We start from the raw sequence: 27039 nt of genomic DNA, 5'->3' as shown, positions 1-27039 counted from the left end.
GGGAATTTAAGTTAGGTGAGGGTTTTATAAATGTGTTTTCGGATACCAGTTTAATCCAAAATTGATTTAGAGATGCTAGTAGGGTTGGCTGGATAGCTCTACCTCTTAGACACAGGTTGATCCCGTTAGGGGTGTCTGAGAGATGGGAATGTTATAGGCATCTACCATTTTAGTGGATTCATAATTCTAATCTGGTATATGCGATATACTTTTTCTTTATATTAAATGATATTGGGGATTTATGAATTCCTTGGTATATGAGATCACTTTTTTTTTTTTTTTTTTCCCCCATGAATCGTTATTTTAGATAGTTTTGTTATTTACCCTTTATAACATGATATCAAGCCTATGTGCTTGTTGGATATTGTGACAAGGGAAGATAGATAGGGATTATATAATATGAAATGTTCTTTGTCGATATTATATGTATCAATGATATATATTCCACTATTTTATTCGATTGTATCTTCTTTTATTGAAAATAAACTAAATTTGAATGAAAAAAAAAAGAAGGGTACGGGCAGGCACAAGGACACACATATATATAATATATATATATATATATGTGTCCCCTGTAAGAAGCGGCATTGTGGACGCGCGTGCGCCGCAAGCTCCGTGGCTCCGGCCGCGGGTCCCACGCATACCTGGGATCGTGTCACGGTGAGGAAGAAGGGGGAAATGCTTGTGTAAACAAGCATTTCCCCAGTCTTCCTAGTGACAGGACAGTGTACACAGCTTCCTGTAATCGGAAGCTGTGATCACTGTCATGTCACACATAGCCCATCCCCCCTACAGTTAGAACACATCCCTAGCCACACTTAACCCCTTTAGCGCCACCTAGCGGTTAACCCCTTCACTGAAAGTGTCATGTTCACAGTAATCAGTGCATTTTTATAGCACTGGTCGCTTTAAAAATAACAATGGTCCCAAAAATGTGTCAAAAGTGTCCGCCATAATGTCGCAGTCACAATAAAAATCGCTGATCACCGCCATCACTAGTAAAAAAAAAAATATATAAAAAAAAATACCATAAAACTATCACCTTTTTTGTAGACCCTATAACTTTCACGCAATCCGATCAATAAGTGCTTATTGCGATTTTATTTAATTTTTTTACCCGTAAATATGTAGAAGAATACGTATCGGCCTAAACTGAGGAAAAAAAAAATGTATACATTTTTTGGGGATATTTATTATAGCAAAAAGTAAACAAAATATTGTTTTTTTTTTTCAAAATTGTCGCTCTATTTTTGTTTATAGCGCAAAAAATATAAACCGCAGAGGTGATCAAATACCACCAACAGAAAGCTCTATTTGTGGGGAAAAAAGGACGTCAATTTTGTTTGGGAGCCACGTCGCACGACCATGCAATTGTCAGTTAAAGCGACGCAGTGCGGAATCGCAAAAAGTGGCCTGGTCTTTGACCAGAAAAATGGTCCGGGGCTTAAGTGGTTAAGAGATAGATTGAATGATCATGTTTATGATACTGAAAAAAACACACCACCAATGTTGCAAAACATTTTAACCATTTCAACCAAGGAAGAATTTACCCCCTTAATGACCAGGCCATTTTTTGCGATACAGCACTGCGTCGCTTTAACTGACAATTGCGCGCATTGTGCGATACTGTACCCAAACAAAATTGAAAGTTAATTTCCCCACAAATAGAGCTTTCTTTTGGTGGTATTTGATCACCTCCTGTAGTTTTTATTTTTTTGCGCTAAAAAAAAAGACTGACAATTTTGAAAAAAATATATATATTTTTTACTTTGTGCTATAATACATACCAAAATATATATATAAAAACAAATGTATTCATCAGTTTAGGTCAATATGTATTCTGCTACATATTTTTGGTAAAAAAATATAGCAAAAAGCATATATTGATTGGATTGTGCTGATTTTTGCGGATTTTTGATTGATCAGTGTTTTTTTTTGTGGGACTGGGACATTGCGGGGGACAAATCTGACCCTAAGTGAGACTTTTTGGTGAGCAGTGACTTGAGTGTGCAGTCATCCAATCATTTTATGCAGCAGTGGCAGGGTGTGTGTCTCAAATGCTGTGCAGTCTGAGCATCATGGCCGGCAAACATCACCTGCGATCAGCTCCAGAAGGTTTTATCCCCTTAACCACTTAAGACCCGGACCAAAATGCAGGTAAATGACCCAGACAGTTTTTGCGATTCGGCACTGCGTCGATTTAACTGACAATTGCGCGGTCGTGCGACGTGACTCCTAAACAAAATTGGCGTCCTTTTTTCCCCACAAATAGAGCTTTCTTTTGGTGGTATTTGATCACCTCTGCGGTTTTTATTTTTTGCGCTATAAACAAAAATAGAGCGACAATTTTGAAAAAAATTCAATATTTCTTTCCTTTTTGCTATAATAAATATCCCCCAAAAATATATATAAAAAAAAAAAAAATTTCCTCAGTTTAGGCCGATACGTATTCTTCTACCTATTTTTGTAAAATCGATTGGTTTGCGCAAAATTTATAGGGATAGATCCACATACAACGACGCATTATTGCGCCGGGCGTAGCGTATCTAAGATACACGCTTTTTTGGAACTGCGCATGCGCCGTCCCTGGGGGTATTGCGCATGCTCGAAATTAAACCGGAACCCGCCAATGCTTACGACGGTGACGTCATTCTACGCAAATTCCTATTCGCGAACGACTTACGCAAACAACGTAAAATATTCAAAATTGTACGCGGGAAGGACGGCCATACTTAACATTGAGTACGCCTCAGTATAGTAGCTTTAACTATACGCCGGAAAAAGCCGAACGCAAACGACGGAAAAAAAAGCGACAGGCCGACGTACGTTCGTGGGTCGCCGTAAATAGCTCATTTGCATACTCAACGCGGATTTCGACGGGAACGCCAACTAGCGGCCGCCGAAAATTTGCATCTTAGATCCGACGGCGTACAAAGACGTACGCCTGTCGGATCGATCCCAGATGCTGTCGTATCTTGTTTTGAGGATTCAAAACAAAAAAACTACGCGGGAAATTTAAAATTACGCCGGCGTATCAGTAATCCTTTTGTGGATCTGCCCCATAGAGTTTAAAATATAGGGGATAGTTTTATTGCATTTTTATTAATATCTTTTTTTTTACTACTAATGGCGGCGATCAGCGATATTTTTTGTGACCACAACGTTATGGCGGACACATCGGACAATTTTGACAAATTTTTGGGACAATTGTCATTTTTACAGCAAAAAATGCTATAAAAATGCATTGTTTACTGTGAAAATGACATTCGCCGTTTGGGAGTTAACCACTAAGGGGGCTGGAGGGGTTAAGTGTGACCTCATATGTGTTTCTAACTGTAGGGGGGCGGGGCTGGACGCGTGACATCATTGATCGTTCTTCCCTATATCAGGGAACACACGATCAATGACAGCGCCAAGGTAAAGAACGGGGAAGCTGTGTTTACACACAGCTCTCCTCGTTCTTCAGCTCCGGGGACCGATCGCGGGACTCCAGCGGCGATCGGGTCGGGCGCGCTGCCTGTGCGTGCCCGCGACCCGCGGCCGGCACTTAAAGAGGACGTACAGGTACGTGCTTGTGCCCAGCCGTGCCATTCTGCCGACGTATATTGTTTTACACTGTCGGATCTTAAGATGCAATACCGCGGCCGCCGCTGGGGGGAGTTTGCGTCGTAAACCAGCGTCGGGTATGCAAATTAGGAGTTACGGCGATTTCCGACGGTTTTTCGCGTTCGCTACGTCGCCGCTAGTCTAGTTTCCCGTCGCAAAGTTAGTCGGTTTTTTTGGTGCCTTAACTTTACACAGCAATCGTATTGCTGTATAAAGTATGGCCGTCGTTCCCGCGTCGAAATTTAAAAAATAACGTCGTTTGGGTAAGCCGTCCGGGAATACGGAATTACGCTACGCGCGTCGCCGTTCGAAAAAATGACGTCACGGCGCGCAATGCACGACGGGAGTTCGGAAACGGAGCATGCGCGGTAGGTCCGGCGCGGGAGCGCGCCTAATTTAAATGGCACACGCCCATTTAAACTGGCCCACCTTGCGCCGGAGGCCGCCGTCGTAGGTTTTCATCGCAAGTGCTTGGTGAATCAGGCACTTGCGATGAAAAATTGCGGCGGTGTAACGTATCTACGATACGTTACGCCGCCGCTGCCCTACGTGAATCTGGCCCAGTACGCTGGCAACTATACCAAGGTATGACATGTCAATGGAATATAAGGAATGGAAACACTGGATATAAAAACCCAGCTGATCATCCAACCTGCCAATTTCTACTCATAACTGATATACTGGTTTTCAATGGACACATGTATTACGGTGCTGAGGGTTACATAATAAGAAATAAGTGGAAAAATATAAATATGTGACTTTTATAGAAAATCCCTAATAGTAAAGTCAGTTTTCTTTCACCCACACTAATATTTTTGGCAGATCCTAAACTGCAGAAGCCTCCATAATCTAGTAGTATTATATATAGACCTGCAATAGACAAATCCATATGAAATAGCATATTGGTGACATAGGGTGAAAATCCCACCACCCCTCCCCCATTTCTCTTATGAGATAGGGAGACAGAACATCCATCTGGGAACAGAAAGGAGCGTGGAGTTTGGTTGACATGGGAAAACTGAGAGGGAAAAGGGCAGAGAATGTGGTGGAACTTGCCAAGTTTTTCTTAACCCTTGGAATGTTTCTGTTGACGCAAGTCACCAAGTATTATGGGAGGAATGTACTGTAAATGTGATGTAAAATATGAAACCTAATGGATATGTACATAAAACTTTGGGAGAGGATTTTTGACTGTTTTCTTACTGTTAATTATCTTTTGAACAGTTAAAGTGGAGGTTCACCCGGAAATGTTATTTTTTAACATTAGATTGATGCTCATTTTGTCAAGGGGAATCGGGTGTTTTTTTTTAAAACAAAGCAGTACTAACTGTTTTAGAGAGAGATCTTCTCCGCCGCGTCCGGGTATGGGCTGCGGGACTGGGCGTTCCTATTTGATTGACAGGCTTCCGACAGGCTTCTGACGGTCACATCTATCGCATCACGATTTTCCGAAAGTAGCCGAACGTCGGTGCGCAGGCGCCGGATAGAGCCGCACCGACGTTCGGCTTCTCTCGGCTACTCGTGACGCGATGTATGCGACCGTCGGAAGCCTGTCGGAAGACTGTCAATCAAATAGGAACGCCCAGTCCCAAAGACCATACCCGGAAGCGGCGGAGAAGATCGCTCTCTAAAACGGTAAATACTGCTTCGTTTTTAAAAAAACTACCCGATTCCCCTTGACAAAATGAGCATCAATCTAATGTTAATTTTTTTTTTTCGGGTGAACTCCCGCTTTAATGGAGGAAGTATCCCTATATATGTAGCCCAAGCATCATTTTTTTTTAGTATATGTGTAAACTTAAAGGGGTGTTCCAGGCATTTTTAATGTTTATTAAAAATAAACATGCACTCACCTGCTCCACGTTCCAGCGAAGCATCCTCATTGTTACTGTGGGTCGGGCACTCACTGCGCATGCGCGAGAGGTGCTGCGCTATCCGATTGGACAGGCGATCGCCTGGGACCTGTCACGTGTCCCAGGCGATCGCCTACAGGGAGGGCCCGCCAAAAGGCGATATGACGTATCGCCTTAGCGGCCCCTCGGCGGAAGGAGGAAGTGGGACAGGATGTCCCACTCCTCCTAAAGCCCCCACTCCCCCCCCAAAAATGACATGCCAAATGTGGCATGTAAGGGGGTGAGGAGTGGATTAAGAGGAAGTTCCAGTTTTGGGTGAAACTCCGCTTTAATGGTAAGTGTGAATTATAAATTAGTTGTTTGACTTTCTGCAAAGTAGTAGTATGACCCACAGTATAACAAATTGGACCTTTATGCAGTGGTGAACTGACAACTCACAGGGCCCCCGGGCGATAGGAGATTATGGGGCCCCCGGGCAATAGGAGATTATGGGGCCCCCAGGAAATAGATTATGGGGCCACACAGTATACCCACACATACAATATACATACACAGTATACACAGACAGTATACATACACACAGAATACACATACACACACTGAAAAGGTACTGGAGAGGTGGAGCAGCTATAATCTTGGGATTTTTAGACCAAAGGGATGTCGGTAAGGGACATTTCAGGGACAGATGTAAAAAAAAAACACAGATTTTTACATACTGTCCCTGGTATTACTGAGGCTGGCAACCCTGATGGGGGTCCCCTAGTGGCATGGGGCCCTCGGGAAGTGCCCGAATAGTCAGTCCGCCCCTGCCTTTATGTACTCATTGGGACAAAGTTGAGGTACAGAAATTGAGGGAAGTGGGAAAATATTGCTGGATCCATAAGGTTATCTTATTGGTAATGCAATCTAATAGTATTGATGTTGATGTAAATAATCCGATTCCCAACCAGGAAGCTTCCACACCCAAGGGAATATCCATGGTCTCCTTGTTTTGTAGTGTAATGTAATGTAGAAAAAATGTAAACTGAAGTGTCACACCACTGCTAAAATGTCCAGATAGGACTTTATTCCAATAAACATCAGGGGGGCAATACAAAAAGTTGCCAATACATTTCGGGGGTCCAAAAATGTCCCCTTCATCACAGCTATATTGAAATCAATGTGAATAGACTGTAAGTGAACTGGACCCTTTAATGTTTTGATACTGTTCTGTATACAGAGCTGTACATAAGGTGGAAGACCTGAGCAACTCTATCCTTAGCTCACTAGTCACATCACAATAGCAGCAAATGATTAGCAAAGCCATCTTTTGCCAATCCAACTGCCAAATCGTCAGTCGCCTACTGGACATTCTCATATGTTTTGGAGAAATTCGCACATTTTTTCTGCAAGTTTTTTTATTTATTAAGAGCAACACATCATTGTATCCTTTTGACCTATGCCAATGGAGAAAGAGGAGGAGAAGCTGTCTGCGCTGCAGGGGGGCCACAGGGGTATGGTCAGCTTTTCTCATGGCCGGACGCTGAGCCCCGGTGCTGTGAATCTTGTCACTTCCGCCTGTCTCCTACTAGGGATGGGCCGAACACCCCCCCGTTCGGTTCGCACCAGAACCTTCGAACGGACCGAACGTTTGCGCGAATGTTTAGAACCCCATTGACGTCTTTGGGACTCGAATGTTCGAATTCAAAAGTGCTCATTTTAAAGCCTAATATGCAAGTTATTGTCGTAAAACGTCTTTGAGAACCCGGGTCTTGCCCCAGGGAACATGTATCAATAGAAAAAAAAGTTTTAAAAACTGTAGTTTTTTCAGGAGCAGTGATTTTAATGATGCTTAAATGAAAAAAACAAAATGAAAAATTCAGGATTTTTTTTTTTCATTTAAGCATCATTAAAATCACTGCTCCTGAATCTTTAGGTGCAAACTACAGAGCACACGGCCAGTACACACCAAGTAGCTTTAGGTGCAAACTACAGAGGACACAGGCAATAAACCACGTAAGAATACTGCAGATAGCACAATCCCCTGCCTGCCAGTAAATTAGGAAGAACTGATCTAGCTAAACTATACAGTGTATAAATATATGTACAACACCTGGGATGTATATATATCCTCTACACACTGTAACATTAACTGACTAGCCTGCCTGCCTGCCTGCTCTATCTACCTGCAAAAAATGACACTCTCTCTGTCCTCTCAACCACCGCAACACACTACACAAGGCCGACCTGCAGGCGGCCTTTTATAGTGTGGGGCGTGTACTAAACCCCCTGAGCCATAATTGGCCAAAGCCACCCTGGCTTTGGCCAATTATGGCTCTCCGTTTTTTGCAAGCTGTGATTGGCCAAGCATGCGGGTCATAGTGCATGCTTGGCCAATCATCAGCCAGCGATGCCGCAGTGAATTATGGTCTGTGAAACGTAACTCGAATTTGGCGCGAACGACCCGTTTTGTTTGTATTTCGACGAACGATCGAACATACGATGTTCGAGTCGAACATGAGTTCGACTCGAATACGAAGCTCATCCCTATCTCCTACTTGCTCCTGTGAGTGCAACTTACGATGTTCTAGTAAAGTGTTTGTTTTTTCAATACTACACTATGGTGGCCCATGCGCCTGTTGTTTCTCTCTCCCCTTGTGTATTTTTTTGTTGCCCGCGAGCCCAGAATATGGGCATTTTTAATTTGACAGATTCAACGCACACTGATTTTTAGTGATGTTCGGGTTTGACATCTGACCTTCTTTGAAGTTCGCTGGACTCTTCTCGAACTAAACTCAAGAAAGTTTGGCTCATCGCTAGTCAGCAGTTGAGGACATCTTGGTCTGAGTATATTCCCATGCTAAACACCCTGTGGACAAGAGGTTTACCATGTTTTTCTATAATTGCATGGAAAAAACACCACCCCTTTGCTATGCAAATGTAGCCATGCAACTGTCGGCGGTATTTATGGCCGTTTGCCAGACCTTGGCAGATTGAACCAAGCGCATAGTGCACAATCGGGGGTCAATCTTGATGGATCCCTTCAGTGCTCCAGAATTGGAAACACTTCTCTTAGGCCTCGTACATACAACCGAACATGTTTGCTGAAACTGGTCCGCAGACCAGTTTCCGCGGACATGTTTGGTCGTCTGTACGGCCGACCGGACCGGATTCCCGGCGGATCGGACAGGTTTCCAGCGGACAAATGTTTCTTAGCATGCTAAGAAACATGTCCGCTGGAAGCCTGTCCGTCGGACATGTTCGGTCGTCTGTATGACTCACCGGACATGTCCGCTCGGCCAAAAGCCCTTGCATGCATCGAAGTGATTCGATGCATGTGTAGAAGCATTGACCTTCCAGGGTCGCGCACGTCGCCGCGTCATCGTCGCGGCCACGTCACCGCGTATCCTGTCCGCGGGGAATTTGGTCTGATGGTGTGTACAGCCATCAGACCAAATGATCCCAGCGGACATGTCCGATGAAAACGGTCCGCGGACCGTTTTCATCGGACAGGTCCCGTCGTGTGTACGAGGCCTAAGTATTGCTGCTGTGTAACCTGTTGGGCGGACTTTCTGTGCAAGAGTTCTCGCCTGACTTTTATATCAGTCCAGGTGCACAGGACTTTGTTGCTGCAGTCCTGGTCTGTGGGGGCAGTTTGCAAGAAGTGCCTGGAAAGTATTGCGTTTGATGGGAAATTAGTCTTTGAAGAGACCTTGAACACCATTATTAAGGAAGTCTCTGGCAATATGATTACGCTTCTACCTACCAAGAATAAAGCAAAAGCTCCCAAGGAAAAGTCTGCCAAACCGGCATTTCGAAACTTTTTCCCTCCCTGGCCACCGCTTCAAAGGCCACATCCTCTGCTTAGTGGTGTTGCAAGTCCTGGACGTTTAAGCCAGTCACGGCATCCAAACCTTCACAAACCCCTGCAGAGAGACCACTGCTTTCACATAGAGAGCTCTGCAGAATGCTGACAGGGAAAGCTTTTCTGTTCAAACTATGGATGATTTCTAAAGAAAACAAACGGTAAGACTTAGCATATCTTTTGATTTAATGCACTGTTGGGCTTTACCTCATTCTGCCTGCTTAGTTATGAATTTTTATTAGACATGACAGCCTTCTTTTAACCCACTCAGCGTTACGTTTTTTTCCCCCAGGTAAAACACGCAAAACAATTTGCATTTATATTTCATTGCATGTTAAAATATGCATTTTGAACCTGAAAATGACTTAATACACCAAAACATTAAATATAAAGCAGAGAACCTTTAGAATAAAATAATAGCTAGTTGCCCTGTTTTTCACACTAGATTTGTGAAACTGAAAAATGATTTTTTTTTTGTAAAATTTTTAATGTAGTCAAATACAATATAATTCTCAATTTTTGTAATGTTTATAAGAAGAGACTGTGGAGTAAACATAATGCCGCAGATATGTAAAGCCTTAAAATTGCACCTGTAAAAACTATGGCCCAGATTCTCAAAGGGCTTACGACGGCGCAACGCCATGTACGCCATCGTAAGTCCTAATCTGGGTCGTTGTATCTATGTGACTGATTCATAGAATCAGTTACGCATAGATATCCATTAGATCCGACAGGCGTAAGGCTCTTACGCCGTCGGATCTTAACTGCAATTTTTTTTTTGCCCGCTAGGTGGCGCTTCCGTCGTTTTCACCGTTGAGTATGCAAATTAGATAGATACGCGAATTTCCAAACGTACGCGCGGCCGACGCAGTAAAGTTACGACGTTTACGTTAGGTTTTTCCGGCGTAAAGTTGCCCCTGCTATATGAGGGGCAACCAATGTTAAGTATGGCTGTCGTTTCCGCGTCGAAATTTATAAATTTACGTTGTTTGCGTAAGTCGTCCGTGAATGGGGCTGGATGCCATTTACGTTCACGCCGAAAACAATGACATCCTTGCGACGTCATTTGGAGAAATGCACCCTGGGATATTTTAAAGACGGCGCATGCACAGTACGTTCGGCGCGGGAACGCGTTCAATTTAAATGCTACACGCCCCCTACCCGCCTATTTTGAATTAGGCGGGCTTGCGCCAGGTGATTTACGCTACGCCGCCGCAACTTTACAGGCAAGTTCTTTGTGAATAAAGCACTTGCCTGAAAAACTTGCGGCGGCGTAACGTAAATGAGATACGTTACGCCCGCCCTAAGTTACGCCATTCTACGAGAATCTGGGCCTAAGACACCTACAATTGTCCATAGTTGACACTTTAAAAATCTTTACAGATTAGAGTTACCCATGAATAAAGGCTTTAGAATTATTTCTCACGCCAGCATGCACAGTGAAAACCAATATGTTTTACCCAAACACCGTTTACCAAAGGTGTGTGCATAGGGGTTTATTTCATTAGGTTTTTATGTTTTATCGCTACAGCAAAGGGGCTGAAAACCCAACAGACCATCTGATGGAGACATCAGGAGTCTATTAGATTAGTCTGCCTGCAAATTAATTGAGTAAAGACAGAACTCAATTTGTTTATATCTTGGCCATAGAAAAACGAAATCTGACAACCATGAACAAGGAAGGGCTTATGCCGCGTATACACGATCGGATTTTCCGTTGGAATAACCTTGGATGGTTTTTCTGACGGAATTCCGCTCAAGCTTGGCTTGCATACACACAATCACACAAAAGTTCTCTGAACTTTCATCCGTCAAGAACGCAGTGATGTACAACACTACAACGAGCCGAGAAAATAAAGTTCAATGCTTCCGAGCATGCGTCGGAATTTTGCGCATCGGAATTGCTACAGACGGTCAGATTTTCCAATAGGATTTTTTTTTCCGTCAGAAAATTTGAGAACCAGCTCTTAGGCCGCGTACACACGATCGGTTAAACTAATGAGAACGGTCATCGGTCCAAACCGATCGTGTGTGCCATCAGCTATCGCAGTATAGGGCAGGGGATACTCCAAAATGCTCCACTATGGTGGGTGAAAAGAGGACAGTCTTTCTAGTAGTAGTAGTAGGTAACAGTGAACTTGTCCAAAGCCATACAACCAAAGAACATGAGACAAATATTTGGGTCTCTGGTTACCCTGTGCCAACTATCGGTGCCCAGTGCAGCATACAGCACACAGTCTCAGGGATTAACTTAAAGATGCTGTAAGCCTATAATAAGGCCCTCCGTGTCGTCTTTTCACTAGCAAGTGCAGTGACTGGCGGCTCCTGCACGCATGCACGGGAGTGACGTCATGTGACTCTGGCCAGACACAGAGCCAGAGTCTACAACCCCAGAGGGAAGAGGGGCGAACATGGATGCAGCCTCCAGCGGGGACAGCGCAGGCTTTGTTTGCAGGTAAGTGTAACACAATGTGCTAGTATGCGATGCATACTAGCACATTACAGTATGCTTTTACTTTGCAGGGAACAAAAAGGAAGTAATACCCAACAGGGTTTACTTTTTCTTTAAGATCACTACTCACACATTCCCAGGACAGCTGCTTCCTTCCAGGTTCCTATGAACCCAAACCCATGGGTGGGATGGCACCTCTCAGGATCAGATCCCTTGTGGTGTGGCTCTGCAGTCAGTTCTGAGCAACTCCAGTTTAACCTTTTATTCTTGGCCCTTCCTAGGCCTCCTAGAGCAACTTAGAGATGTTGTACAAAAATAACAGGCGCAACTTATCTGTGTACAGCTCTGCGCTTTAGGATAAACACACTCAAATTATCCAATTTCAATGACCCATAAATGAATACATAAATAAAAGCTGCTGCTAAAAAACGCCCTCAGTTGAAGTCCGGAAGTGACGAAACGCGTCAGGGCGTGACTCTCGACACACAACCGCAAGTGACGTTTGCGCTCCACGAGGAGGGAACCAGGAAGCCGCCGCAAGGAAGCGAGATAGAGCGGTCTTCAGGGTCATCAAATCGTGAGGCAAACATTTACATCTATATGCCTGTATTTTTCATTTATGTGGTACGCATACTACAGAAGGGGATTGTATATTTGGGGAAGTTTTTCAATAAATCATCCAAACGATACTACTCTATATGAGTTTTCTTTCTCCTCATATATGCTGAATATCATTATGGTGAAAGTCTGACGATTACTAGCGAGGTGGATTATATGCTGTTTTTTATCAGTTATCTGGTAAGTGCATCCCCTGAAGGGGTTTCCTATCCCCCACGTGGTGAACAATAACTGGTGATTGGAGCACATCTTCTCTACCTCTACACTGCATAGGATCACAACAAACGTAGAGTTTGCAGCGCTGCTGCAGGACTGTATTAGACTCATTTGGAGTCACTTTCATTTCTGCTTTATTTCACTCCTAGAGCAACTGTTTAGTCAAAAACTGCCTGGCAGCAGCAGCCCTTGCACCTCTGAAACCCTCCTGAGGAGAAGAAACCATGCTCTTCAGTGTCTCAGAAGATTTATCTCCATTCCAGTCCCCTACTACACTCCTCTTCAGGGATTTGCTGGAGCCCAATAAACATTCAGGCTAGTTGATGTGAAGCTTCTTCCCTAAGCACTGCGAACTTCTTTCAGAGGTTGGGAAAAGCAGTTTAAATCCCAGCCTGTGAGAATCTGTTCAGGTCAGAGCAAACAATAACTGCTCCCTTGATTTCGGAAGGAGACAAAAACTTAATTTACCTAGCATCCTACACTAGGAGTAAGGATGAGCCGAACAGCCCCCCCAGATTGGTTCGCACCAGAACTTGCAAACAGGCAAAAAATTCAGACAAACACATAAACTCCGCTAAAGTCTATGGGACACGAACATGAAAAATAAAAAGTGCTAATTTTAAGGGCTTACATGCAAGTTATTGTCATAAAAAGTGTTTGGGGACCCGGGTCCTGCCCCAGGGCACATATATCAATGCAAAAAAAAAGTTTAAAAAAATGATTTTTTTTTTCTGGATCAGTGATTCTAATATTACTTTTAAGATGAAATATTGTGCATGGGGGGTCTCCTCAGTCTGTCTGTAAAGTGTCGCATTTTTCCCATGTTTAGAACAATGCCACAGCAAAATTATATTTCTAAATGAAAAAAATGTAATTTAAAACTGAATGAATTGTCAGGTCTCGACAATAGGGATAACTCATTATAAAAAATGACATGGGTTCCCCTCCCCAGTCCATTACCAGGCCCTTTGGGTCTAGTATGAATATTAAGGGAAACCCCGAAACAAACAAATTGCGTGGGGGTCCTCCCAAAATCCATACCAGGCCCTTCAAGTCTGGTATGGATTTTAAGGGGAACCCAGTGCCAAAATGTAAAAAAAATGGCGTGGGGGTTCCTCCTAAATCCATACCAGACCCTTATTCAAGCACGCAACCCTGCAGGACGCAGGAAAAGAGGGGGGACCAGAGAGCGCCTCCCCCTTCCTAAACTGTACCAGGCCACATGCCCTCAACATGGGGAGGGTGCTTTGGAGTTGCCCTCAAAACAGGCAGGGGGCTTATCGGAACCTGGACCCCAGATCCTGGCCCCCCATGTAAATTGGTACATTGTACCCCTACCACTTCAGGAGGGGGGGTGCTCTCTTACCCCCCATCTTTTCCTGCGGCCTAATAGGTTCTGTGCTCGGATAAGGGTCTGGTATGGATTTTGGGGGGACCCCTATGCCCTTTTTAAAAAAGAATTGGCGCAGGGTTCCCCTTAAAATCCATACCAGATCTGAAGGGTCTGGTATGGATTTTGGGGGGACCCCTACTTCCTTTTTTTAAAAATGTTGGCGCAGTGTTCTCCTTAATATCCATACCAGACCAAAAGGACCTGGTATGGATTTTGGGGGGATGCCTACGCAATTTTTTTTCCTTAATTATGGTGCTGTTTTTTTCAATTTGTGCCGAGACCCGACAATTCATTACAGCTGCGATCAGTTTTAAATTACTTTTTTTCCTCTAGAAATGTCATTTTGCTGCGTGACTGTTCGAAACACGGGGAAAATGTGCCACGTTACAGGCATACTATAGACACACCCAGGCAGGATACTTAAAGGAATATTACATTTTTATTGTTTTACTTTAAGCATTATTAAAATCACTGCTACCAAAAAAAAAAAAGTTTTGAATTTTTTTTTTGCATTGATACATGTCCCCTGGGGCAGGACCCAGGTCCCCAAATTCTTTTTATGGCAATAACTTGCATATAAGTCTTTAAAATTAGCACTTTTGTTTTTTTATGTTAGTGTCCCATAGACTTTAACGGCGTTTCGCAGCTTTCGAATTTGCCGTGAACAATGCATAATATTTGTTGTTTGACTCGAACATCATGCTCCTCCCTAACTAGGAGAGTGCTACATCAGCCTTGGAAAACTCAACTGGATTATATGTAAAGCTGGAATGTAATTTTAGCTTGCAGCATACAAAAATATTAGTCACTTAACTACATTCTCCCTTCTAGCCTTACATCTAGGACAAACTGCTAGTTGCTGTACTAACAATCCAATGTCAGTACAAAAATGTCCCCTGCTGTTCTATTGTGTTCTAATAGGAGGATGACTTCCCCGCCAGAACACTCAGGTCAGCGTTCTCAGCTATTGACTGAGAGTGCTGATTGGGAGAGGGTTGGCAGGTCATGCCCCTTTGACAGACGGCAGCTGAATGGCCGGCTTCTGTCAGACCGGCTGCAGTACACGTGGGACAAATGTCGCCCGGATTCTATTGAACCGGCTGATGCCGCCTGACATTCTGCCTGTCTGCCTACTTTAGTCCTCAGGCAGCACTCAGAAAAAGGAAAATTTATATGAAATACTTACTGTAATTTTCCTTTCCTGATGGACTCCATGGCAGCCTACGTGTGGGTTAACCCCGCCTCTCATACCTCATAGGACCCTACTCCCATAAAGCTTTGCTTCCTGGCCATAGACAGTGTTCCGTAATATAGCCTACTCCAGCAAAGGGAGGGAACTCCGGCTGCCATGGAGTCCATCAGGAAAGGAAAATTACGGTAAGTATTTCATATAAATTTTCCTTTTTCCTGACAGACTCCATGGCAGCCTACGTGTGGGAAATGACTAGCCAAACACACCCGGTGGGCAATTGCTGGTTAAAGAAACAAAATTTTAATTGACATTGTCAACAGATAATATATTCAAACCAAAATTAACCGACGACAAGGAGGCCGGTTCTACGCAATAGTGCGTCATAAATGTATTTAAGGACGACCAAGAGGCCGCTTTGCAAATAACTTCAGGGGAAACATGTCGGGCAGCCGCCCATGATGTAGAGACGCTCCGCGTGGAATGAGCGGTTACCGCTTCAGGAGGAGCCAACCCTTTAGCCTTGTAAGCCCTTTGGATAGCTTGGACGATCCATGCGGCGATGGTTCTGGAGGAAGCACGCATGCCTTTGTTTTTTCCATGGAATGACACAAACAAATGATCAGATTTACGGAAGGACGCTGTGGCTTCCAGATATTGTTTAAGGATTTTGCCGACATCCAGAGGATGAACCATAGAACCCTCAGAAGAATGAAACGTGGGAAGTACAATTTCCTGGTTTTCATGAAAGATTGACGTGACTTTAGGCTTGGAACCCAGCATTGGAATTAACACTACACGGTCCGGAAAAAAAGTGAGGAACGGTTCTTTGGAGCCTAGGGAGCTGATTTCGGAGACCCTTTTGGCGGATGTTATAGCCACAAGGAAGACAATCTTGAGGGAAAGATCTTTGATAGATTGATTAGTTGAATCTTAATCTCCTGAAAAAAAGTCCAAGACTAATGGAAGATCCCACTTAGAAAATCTCGGTTTTCTTAAAGGTCTTAACCTCATGGCTCCTTTGAAGAATTGACGGACAAGGGAATGTCTGGCCCACGAAATACCTGTGAAGGCAGAGATTGCTGATACTTGGACCCTCAAGGAGCTGACTGATAAGGGTAGGTCAAGCCCAGTTTGGAGGAAGCCCAAAATGTCCTGTACTCTGGGGACTTTGGCTGAACTGTTCATGGAGGAGGTGTAATCCGAGAACTTAGACCATATCCTCTGATAGACTTTATTGGTGCTCACTTTCCTGGCATTTAGTAATGTAGAGATTGCTTGGCTTGGGCAACCTAGCGCTTCCAATCTTTCCCTCTCAAAAACCAGGCCATCGGGTGCAGATGTGATGGACAAGGGTGAGGGGTCGACCCCTGGAGCAAGAGATCTGGTCTGGATGGGAGCTGAACTGGATCCCGGAAGCTCAACTGAAACAACAGTGGAAACCATGGTCTGTTGGGCCAGTAAGGAATTATTGCGACCACCTCGACTTCCTCCCATCTGAGTCTCGACAGGAACCGGAGAATAACTGGAGTTGGGGGAAAAGCATAGGCTTTGTGGAACATCCACTGATCTGTTAGAGCATCCACCCCGAACGCTTGGGGACATCGATTTCTTGTGTAAAATTTCTCCAGTTTGTAGTTGCACGGGGACGCAAATAGGTCCACTTCCGGTGTGAATCCTAGTGACAGGATCCAGACGAAAACCTCGCTGTGGAGAGACCACTCGTTGTTGTCGATTGTCGTCCTCGATAGGAAATCTGCTTGAATATTCTGAGTTCCGGGGAGATAAACTGCTGTTAGATCTGTCAGATGTGTCTGAGCCCATGACATAATCGGCTCCACCTCCCTCAGAAGGGACAAACTGCGAGTGCCTCCTTGTCTCTTTATGTAAGACACGGCTGTCGTATTGTCCATCCTCAGAAGGACTGACGACCCCTTTACCAGATGGGTGAAGGTTTGAAGGGCACAGAAGGCTGCACGGAGTTCCAGGATATTGGATACTACCTTTCGAGATGGGAAATCCCACTTCCCTTGGGCTACTTCTTTCAGGCAAAGGGCACCCCAGCCGCTGCTGCTGGCGTCGGATGTAACTGTGATCCAGGAGACAGGGGCTATTGAGAGACAATTGAGGAGATTTCTCCGCAGAAGCCACCAGAGGAGGATGTCCCTCATTGACTGAGTTATCTGGATTAATTGGTCCTGGGGCTTCGGATCCCATTGTTGGAGAAAACCCCTCTGGAAAGGACGCATTCGCCATTGTGCCCATCTGACCATGGGAGTCGTGGACAACATGGTGCCTATAATTTTGAGACAAAGTGAAGCTTTGAGAAAAGGGGACTCCAATGCAGGACGAACTCTTTCCCGGATGACTGGGATTTTTTCTAAGGGTAGAGAAATTGTACTCTGGATCGTATCGAACTGGGCACCGAGGAAGACTAGGGACTGTGTGGGTTCTAGATGACTCTTTTCCCTGTTCAAAAGCCAGCCGAACTCGGTCAAAGTAAGGATAACTTGAGCCCGATGTATCAATATCTGTTCCCTGTTCTGTGAAAGTAACAGCAGGTCGTCTAGATAGTGGTGTAGACGGATGCCTTTCATTCTGATTAAGGCCACGACAGCCAGTAAGAGCTTTGAAAACACTCGCGGCGATGTTGTAAGCCCGAATGGGAGACACGTGAACTGAAGGTGAACACTGCCTACTGCGAACCGAAGGTATTTCTGAAATTCTGCCGCTATGGGCACGTGGAAGTAGGCATCTTTCAAGTCGATTGACACAAGCCAGTCGCCCGGTAGAATGGTCTGACGAATTGTGAGAAGTGACTCCATCTTGAATTTTTCCTTTTTTATAAAGGTGTTTAGATGCATTAGGTCTATCACTGGCCTCCAAGAGCCGGACTTCTTCAAAACCATGAACAGAGGTGAGTACATTCCCTGAAATCTTTCTGCCGCTGGCACTTGTATAGCGGCGCCCTGGGACAAAAGAGTGTCTGTGTATGTTAGAAGGATATTTCTCTTTTCTTCTGAATGAGGCAGAGTTGTGGGGACAAATTGAAGTGTAGGAGGGTTGACAAAGGTCCAGGAGTGACCTAAGGATACTGTCTTGATCGTCCAAAAGTCTTTTATTGAGGCTGCCCAAACGTGCCGGAATTGCAGAAGCCGAGCTCCAACCTGCTCCGTCTGAGCGATCCCAATATCAAAAAGATTTAGGGGTATCTCGGTTACCCGGAGTTGCCCCTTTTGTGGGTTTTTGACCCGAAGGTTGGTTTCTTCTCCAATTTTTCCTGAACTCTCTACCCGGCTTGTATCGACGGGCCTCTCTAGCACGATCTTGGTCTTGCCTGGGAAAAATTTTTCTTTGGTTGAAGGGACGACGGTCCTGGGGAAGGAACCCCGACTTACCCCCTGTGGCGCGGGAGATAGCGCTGTCAAGTTTGTTCCCGAACAGGGAGGACCCCTGAAAGGGAATACGGCACCATGCCTGTTTAGAGGCTGGGTCGGCTACCCAAGGACGGAGCCATAGGGCACGTTTGGCTGTAACAGACGAAAGCATGACCCGTGCCACCAGGCGGATAATGTCAAGGGAAGCCTCACCCAGGAAGGCAGCAGCCATTCTTAACTCATGAACCGGTAAGTCTCTGACCAGAAGACCAGACATATTGGATAGAGTAGAATCCACTTCATCCGTCCAAGCTTCCATTGCCTTGGAGAGGGCCGCGAGGGCCAGAGCTGGCTTACATGCCATACCTGCTGTGACATATATGCGCTTTAGATCTGTATCAATCTTTCTGTCCAAAGCATCTTTAAATGAAACTGTGTCTTCCAAAGGAAGGGTAACATGTTTGGCCAGTCTCATTAAAGCGGCGTCCACCAAAGGAGCTGATTCTAGATGTTTCACGTCTTCACGTTTAAATGGATACATCTTTGATACTTTAGAAATCAATGAATTTTTCCTTTCAGTGGAAGTCCACTCATCAGTGATCATTTCACCAAGTTCACCCAAAAGGGGAAAGCTGGGACGCTCCTTCTTGAGGTGTTTGAAATATTTTCTTTGTTTATTAGGAGATTCCACCGGGTCCTCCCATTTTAGAGCGGTTTTGACTGCCTTAATCAGATTTGGGACTAGAGAAAAATCAAATCCTGTGGAATTGACGACACTCTCTACCTCGCTAGAGGAGGACAAACTTGAGGAGCGATTGCGCTGAGATGGACCCGGAACCTCAGAGTCATCCTGTATAAGGACAGGGGCTGGAATTACAGGAGAAAGAATGTCACCAGAGGAAACAGGTTTGTTCAGGGATTCCTGAACCACCTTCCTGACCAGAGCTTCAACTTGTTGGTCTCCATCCACTCTCTCTCTTGCCGCACGAGAATAGCAGGGATCACAGAGAGATTTCCCTTCCGGGACCTGGGCCTTGCACCCCCAGCAAGATCTTCTTCCAGAATAGCCCGAATGACGGTGGGAATGGCGGTCAGAGGTGGATCTATATTTTTCCCCATGATGTCTGGAGGGTGACCTGCTCTTTGGACGTTTAGAGCTTGACCTGGAATGATGACGATGTGCACTAGCGACGTCAATGTCTTCCTGAACTGAGGGCTGATGATCAGACCTAGAAGGGCTGATGGAGGAGAAAGAAACGATAAGAAAACAAAATACAGAAACCCAAACAACAGGCAGAGGAAAAGAAAATTTTCCATCCTACCTGCGGCGTAAGGGTTGGCCACTGGGGGGCGGTGACACATCCATAGTGGTAAGATATATCCACTGAAAACAATTATAAAGCAGAAAATAAAAATATTACCATGAGAGCAGAGCACAGGCAACAAGGTATAGGAGACAATCGGTGCAGTATATAAGAATAGTGCAGCCAAGCACCCTACCTTCTCCAATAAGGATTGAGCCTGGGAGCAACAGTGATCCTAGGAGAAATCCCCCAGAATCAGCTGTAGAAGACAGCTTTTTAAAGCTGCCGCCCTCGATGACGTCACCGCGCCCGCTGCGTACGCCGCGCACCTGCGCTGTGATTGGCGTGGCCCTGACTGCCGCGCGCGCCTGCGCGAATCGGCAAATGGACTCTACTGCGCACGCGCGAACCGGAGACTTGCGCGCGCACACACAGGAGACTGAAGGAGGAGAGAGTGAAACGCACAATGCGTTCCAGCAGCCATAGACCCGGAAGGTAAGGAAAGAAACGGCGCTGACAAACAACATACACAAACAGCTGCCATAAAAGATACTGTAATCGATACATTACCAAGACGATCCGGTCCAGCCTGGGAGTGGGAGCATAACAAATCACCTGGGCACCATCAGTGGGAAGAAGGTCTCCTGCTAATAGCCAGGACGATTGACCATAAGTAGCATATTAGCCAATGGCTAAATAGTAAGCTTCTACCAGGATTTCTTTATATAGTGTGCAATCCGCCCGGCTAATAGCTGGGACTTGTTGGACTCCAGCCATTAAATCCTCCCAAAAAACCCGCCAGGACTTGAACTTAAAGTGTAAAAACGTTATAGGTCCTAGGAGGAGGACAAAAAAGGAACACTGTCTATGGCCAGGAAGCAAAGCTTTATGGGAGTAGGGTCCTATGAGGTATGAGAGGCGGGGTTAACCCACACGTAGGCTGCCATGGAGTCTGTCAGGAAAGTATTATTCCCCAATGTTGGTGCCTGTCCCATACACCCTATTTTGGTGCCTTTCTGTGTGGAAACTTCATTATCAAACAGAAAAACTCAAAGTCCTTTAAAATGTTGATGCACATAGCATTTTTTTTTTTAAATGCTATGTGCATTAGCATTTCAAACACATACAACAGAGAAACAAAAAAGGGGCTTGGATTAATGTATAATATATAATGGTATTTGCATTAATATTTAGGCTTCCCAAGACAATTAGAGACAGTGGAGGGTGCGGCAAATTGTGCTGCAAGTAAAACAATGATCACAATAAGTACTGTATATCTGTTTGGAATCTCTTTTTTTTTTTTTTTTTAATAACTGAAGTATATCACTTGTCTGAATTATCAAGGTGTTCCTAGTTTGTACACTGCCTGGCTAGGTCTAATGGACTGTGTTTATACCAAGCATGTTCGTGGAGGTGCAGGGCCAGACTGGGAGAATTTTAAAGAGGAACTGTGCATAGCTAGGTGGTCCAAACTATGAAAATGTCAGTGTGGTGGATACTTTTTGCTCTGCAAATCCCTGGTGGTGAATCTTATTATATAAATGCACATGTATATGCTGCCTCTTGGCTTGGAAGTCTTGTTACCAGGGGTGGACTGGGACCCCTTCATTTTTGCAAACACACACACAAAAAAAGTAAACTATACGCAATTGTCGGCGGTAAAAATAGCGGCGTTTTACCGCCGACGCTATGGGCGGCTCAGTGTGAAAGGGGTCTAATACATCAGTTACTATGACCAGTGGCAGTACATTAATAAATCAGTTACTATGACCAGCGGCAGTGCATTTACCCCCCCCCCCCCCCCGCCTTGCTGCATATTAAAAATATCACAGACACATACACTGACCCCCCTCCTGACACATACACTGACCCCCCTCCTTACACATACACTGACCCCCCCTCCTTACACATACACTGACCCCACCTCCTTACACATACACAGACCCCCCCCTTACACATACACTGACCCCCCTCCTTACACATACACTGACCCCCCCTCCTTACACATACACTGACCCCCCCCTCCTTACACATAAACTGACCCCCCTCCTTACACATACACTGACCCCCCCTCCTTACACATACACTGACCCCCCCTCCTTACACATACACTGACCCCACCTCCTTACACATACACAGACCCCCCCTCCTTACACATACACTGACCCCCCTCCTTACACATACACTGACCCCCCTCCTTACACATACACTGACACCCACTTCCTTTCACAGTCCCCTCCTTTCTGGTATCCTTTACAGCCATCTTCTTTCTTTGCAACAAACATATGTCAGTGCCCCCTCCCTTACCTTACACAGCAGGAAGAGGAGGATGCAACGCTTCCAAGCAGAAGGCGGGAGCTGTTCAACTTTCCATGTAACAGACAGACGATTGGTTGCTAGGACTGCCCCTAGCAACAAATCACAGGCTTTTTAACTTGAAAGGTTGGACAGCTCCGCCTTCTGCTCGGACAGTCTTTCTTCTATTGTATTGTATGGATGAAAGCGGCTGTGGGGGGGAAGGAGGAGTTACACGGGAGAGAAGAGGTCTGAGAGGACACACAGGCAGGATGTTCAACAGGTTCACTGTTGTCACCCTGCACATGCACTCCACCCACCATGCACCCCCTCCAGCAGCAATACTCTGCAGCCTGCACCGGAACTGTGCACGTGCAGTAGTTGCAACGAGTGCGGCCACCACCTTCCTCCCCAGCCAGCAGCCAGACTCTGCAGCCGCACGACCCGAAACTGATGTGCGGGCCCCTTTCGTCCAGTACATAGCAAACACTGCCTGTATACATTCTGACTGTCAGAGTGTATACAGGCAGTGTTTGCAAATGTACTGGACGAAAGGGCCCTGCACATTGGTATCGGGCTTGCTGCTGCAGTGAGAGTGGAGCTGTCAAATCTAAGCACTGATGTCGGGGATGGGGGTGCCCCCGTATATTGGCCCTGCCCTTCCCTGACATCAGTGCTTCGTTTTGACAGCTCCACTCTCACTACGGCCGCACGCCCCCGCTTGCCCACCAATCATCACTGGATGTTTACACTCAGGGCGGACTCCGGGCTTTTTGGGGACCCATTCGGGGCTTTAGCCACCCCCTCCCGATGCCCCTGAGTGACAACTGGCCCACTGAGCCATCGGCCCACCGGGAAACTCCCGGTAGTCCCGATGGCCAGTCCAACCCTGCTTGTTACCATCTATATAGTAACATAGTTACATAGTAGGTGAGGTTGAAAAAAGACACAAGTCCCTCAAGTCCAACCTATGTGTGTGATTTTATGTCAGTATTACCTTGTATATCCCTGTATGTTGCGGTTGTTGCCCGCTGAGACCACTGCCTGTGGAAGGGAATTCCACATACTTACCGCTCTTACGGTAAGAACCCTCTACACAGTCTAAGGTGCCACTCCATTCCATGAAAAAAGTTTTATCCCTATTGTAGCCAGTTTTCAATTCATCTACTCACCCTATGGTCAATGCCAATGGACCTTACTTGTACAGTAAGGGGCAGATCCTCAAAGAAATTACGCCGGCGTATCTTTTGATACGCCGCGTAATTTCAAATTTTGCGCGTCATATCTTTGTTTTGGTATCCACAAAACAAGATACAACGGCATCTCGGCTAGATCCGACAGGCGTACGTCTTCGTACGCCGTCGGATCTAAGATGCAATTATTCGGCGGCCGCTAGGTGGCGTTCCCGTCGTAATCCACGTCGAGTATGCAAATGAGCTATTTACGGCGATCCACGAACGTACGTCGGCCCGTCACTTTTTTTTCCGTCGTTTGCGTTCGGCTTTTTCCGGCGTATAGTTAAAGCTGCTATACTGAGGCGTACTCAATGTTAAGTATGGCCGTCCTTCTCGCGTACAATTTGGAATTTTTTAAGTCGTTTGCTTAAGTCGTTCACCAATAGGAATTTGCGTAGAATGACGTCACCGTCGTAAGCATTGGCGGGTTCCGGTTTAATTTCGAGCATGCGCACTGGAACACCCCCAGGGACGGCGCATGCACAGTTCCAAAAAAACGTTGTTTACGTCGGGTCACGACGTATTAACATAAAAAACGCCCCCATTAGATCCATTTGAATTCCGCGCCCTTACGCCGCGAGAGATACACTACGCCGCCGTAACTTACGGCGCAAATTCGTTGAGGATTCAAACCAAAGCCAAGTAAGTTACAGCGGCGTAGCGTATCTTACATAAGCTGCACCCGGCGCAGATGTATATGGATCTGCCCCTAAATATTTATGGGGAACTGTGTCAAATGTTTTTTCAAAATCCAGATACACCACGTCTACGGGTCTTCCTTTATCTAGATAGCAGCTCACCTCCTCATAGAAGGTTAATAGATTGGTTTGGCAAGAACGATTCTTCATGAATCCATGCTGATTACTGCTAATGATACCGTTTTCATTACTAAAATCTTGTATATAGTCCCTTATTAACCCCTCTAAGAGCTTGCATATTATTGATGTTAGGCTAACTGGTCTGTAATTCCCAGTGATGTATTTTTTCCCTTTTTTAAATATTGATGCAACATTGGCTCTTCTCCAATCATCTGCTACCATTCCAGTCAGTAGGTAAAAATTAGGAACAACGGTCTGACAATTACTTGATTGAGTTCCCTAAGTACCCTCGGGTGAAAGCCATCTGGTCCCGGTGATTTATTAATCTTAAATTTCCCAAGTCTATTTCTAATTCTGTCCTCTGTTAGCCATGAGGGTGCTTCCTGTGATGTGTCATGAGGATAAACAATGCAGTTTTGGTTACGGAAGCCCCCGATTCCCCTGTGAAAACTGAGGAGAAGAAGAAATGTAATACCTTCACCATCTTCCCATCCTTTGCAACAAGATGCCCTTCCTCATTCTTTATGGGGCCAATATGGTCTGTCCTCCCTTTTTTACTGTTTATATACTTAAAGAATTTCTTGAGATTTTTTTTTTGCTCTCCTCCGCTATGTGTCTTTCGTGTTCTATCTTAGCCACCCTAATTGCACTCTTACATTTCTTGTTGCATTCTTTGTAAAGTCTGAATGCTGATGATGATCCCCCAGCCTTGTATTTTTTAAGGCCTTCTCCTTTGCTTTTATATGCATGTTAGCCATTTAGACGTTTGCTCGCTGTTTTAAATTTATACATTTATACATTTTTAATTTTTAAATTTCCCAATAAGATGCACTGGCTAATGCCCTTATTTAATATGCTCTTAAAGCAAATCCATCTCTCCTCCTTTTTCTTTGTTTCTAAGACTTTATCCCAATTTATATCTTTTAGCAAGGTTCGTAGTTTAGGGAAATTCAGTGTCTTTGTATTCCTATTTGTGTGATTTATACTGAAGCCAATTAACCTGTAATCGCTGTTTCCTAAATTGCCCCGTATTTCCACATCCGTGATCAGGTCTGAATTGTTGGTAATCAGTAGATCTAGTAACGCTTTGTTTCTAGTTTTTGCATCTACCATCTGACCCATGAAATTGTCCTGCAAGACATTTAGGAACTGATGAGCCTTAGACAAATGCATGGTTCCTTCCGCCCAGTGTCTGGATAATTAAAATCCCCCATTATGATAACACTTATTCCCATCCTTGCTGCTAACATCTCTCACATTTAAGCCCATGCTTCATTAGCCTTTCCAGAATTTTGCCTTGCTTTAGTATACATATTTATATATTTTTTTTACATGTCCAGTTTTGTTTTGGCAGATGTTGGTATCCTTGGTGCCCATCCTGGTCTGCTTGGGTGATCGACTTTGGGTGGAGGTATCCTTTAATGTTTTTTTTTAATCTACCAAGATTGTTATTTAAATATAATGTATCACACAAACAGTGGTAAGAAAAAACAGCGGCCAATTTCCAACCAACAAGCGCTCTTGCAGAGGTGAATTAAAAAAAATATAATATATAGACACCCTATCTGGGTATAAAAAAGTCTAATGAGACTAACAGCTGCTACCATAAAACTAGCCCTAGGGCAAGTACACAACATTAATACAAACAGAGTCAAAAGATCTCAGGTAGCGCTTATAATCACTAAAAACTTAGGCCCAGATTCTCAAAAGAGATACGACGGCGCATCTCCAGATACGCCGTCATATCTCTGCGTAGCGCCGTCGTATCTATGCGACTGATTCTTAGAATCAGTTACGCATAGATATTCATTAGACCTGACAGGCGTAAGTCTCTTACGCGGTCGGATCTAAACTGCAATTTTTTTTTGCCCGCTAGGTGGCGCTTCCGTCGATTTCCGCATCGAGTATGCAAATTAGCTAGATACGCGAATTCCCGAACGTACGCGCGTCCGACGCAGTAAAGTTACAACGTTTACGTTAGGCTTTTCCCGGCGTAAAGTTGCCCCTGGGTCTATGAGGCGCAGCCAATGTTAAGTATGGCCGTCGTTCCCACGTCGAAAATTTAAAAATTTACGTCGTTTGCGTAAGTCGTCCGTGAATGGGGCTGGACGTCATTTACGTTCACGTCAAAACCAATGACGTCCTTGCGACGTCATTTGGAGCAATGCACACTGGGATATTTTAGGGACGGCGCTTGCGCAGTTCGTTCAGGGCGGGGACATGCTTCATTTAAATGAAACACGCCCCCTACCCGCCGAATTTGAATTCTGCCAGGTGATTTACGCTACGCCGCCGCAACTTTACAGGCAAGTGCTTTGTAAATAAAGCACATGCCTGAAAAACTTGCGGCGGCGTAACGTAAATGAGATACGTTACGCCTGCACAATTTTGCGCCCATCTACGTGAATCTGGGCCTTAAAGTTTCAACTGTATTTAAAATTTGCACGGCATAAAAACATGTATATAAGCCCATCATCTCTTTGAAGCAGGGTGCTGTATATAATTCCGAAAAAAAATTAAAAATAAAACGTAAAAGATTTCAATTGATTTCCAAATAAATATAATAATGCTGCTGTCACCAACACCTCCACACGTTCTCAGAGATTCTTACCAGAATGAACTTTGGTTATTGCGCGTCTATCACACCATATTACATGGACTCTCTCCTTGCAAGGGTAATTTTCTCCTCTGAGTCTCGTAAATGCTGGATCTCACAATCAAGGTGTCATTGCCTATTGGCAACTAGGTCCGATGTACTTATCGAATATGACACAACACTACTGTCCACCCAGAGAGCTTCGCTCGACTGACGCCCTGTTAGCAATTATTCAATCTAGTC

This window comes from Rana temporaria, chromosome 7 (genome assembly GCF_905171775.1).
Source record: "Rana temporaria chromosome 7, aRanTem1.1, whole genome shotgun sequence".
NCBI lineage: Eukaryota > Metazoa > Chordata > Amphibia > Anura > Ranidae > Rana > Rana temporaria.
This window is presented reverse-complemented; position numbering follows the sequence as displayed.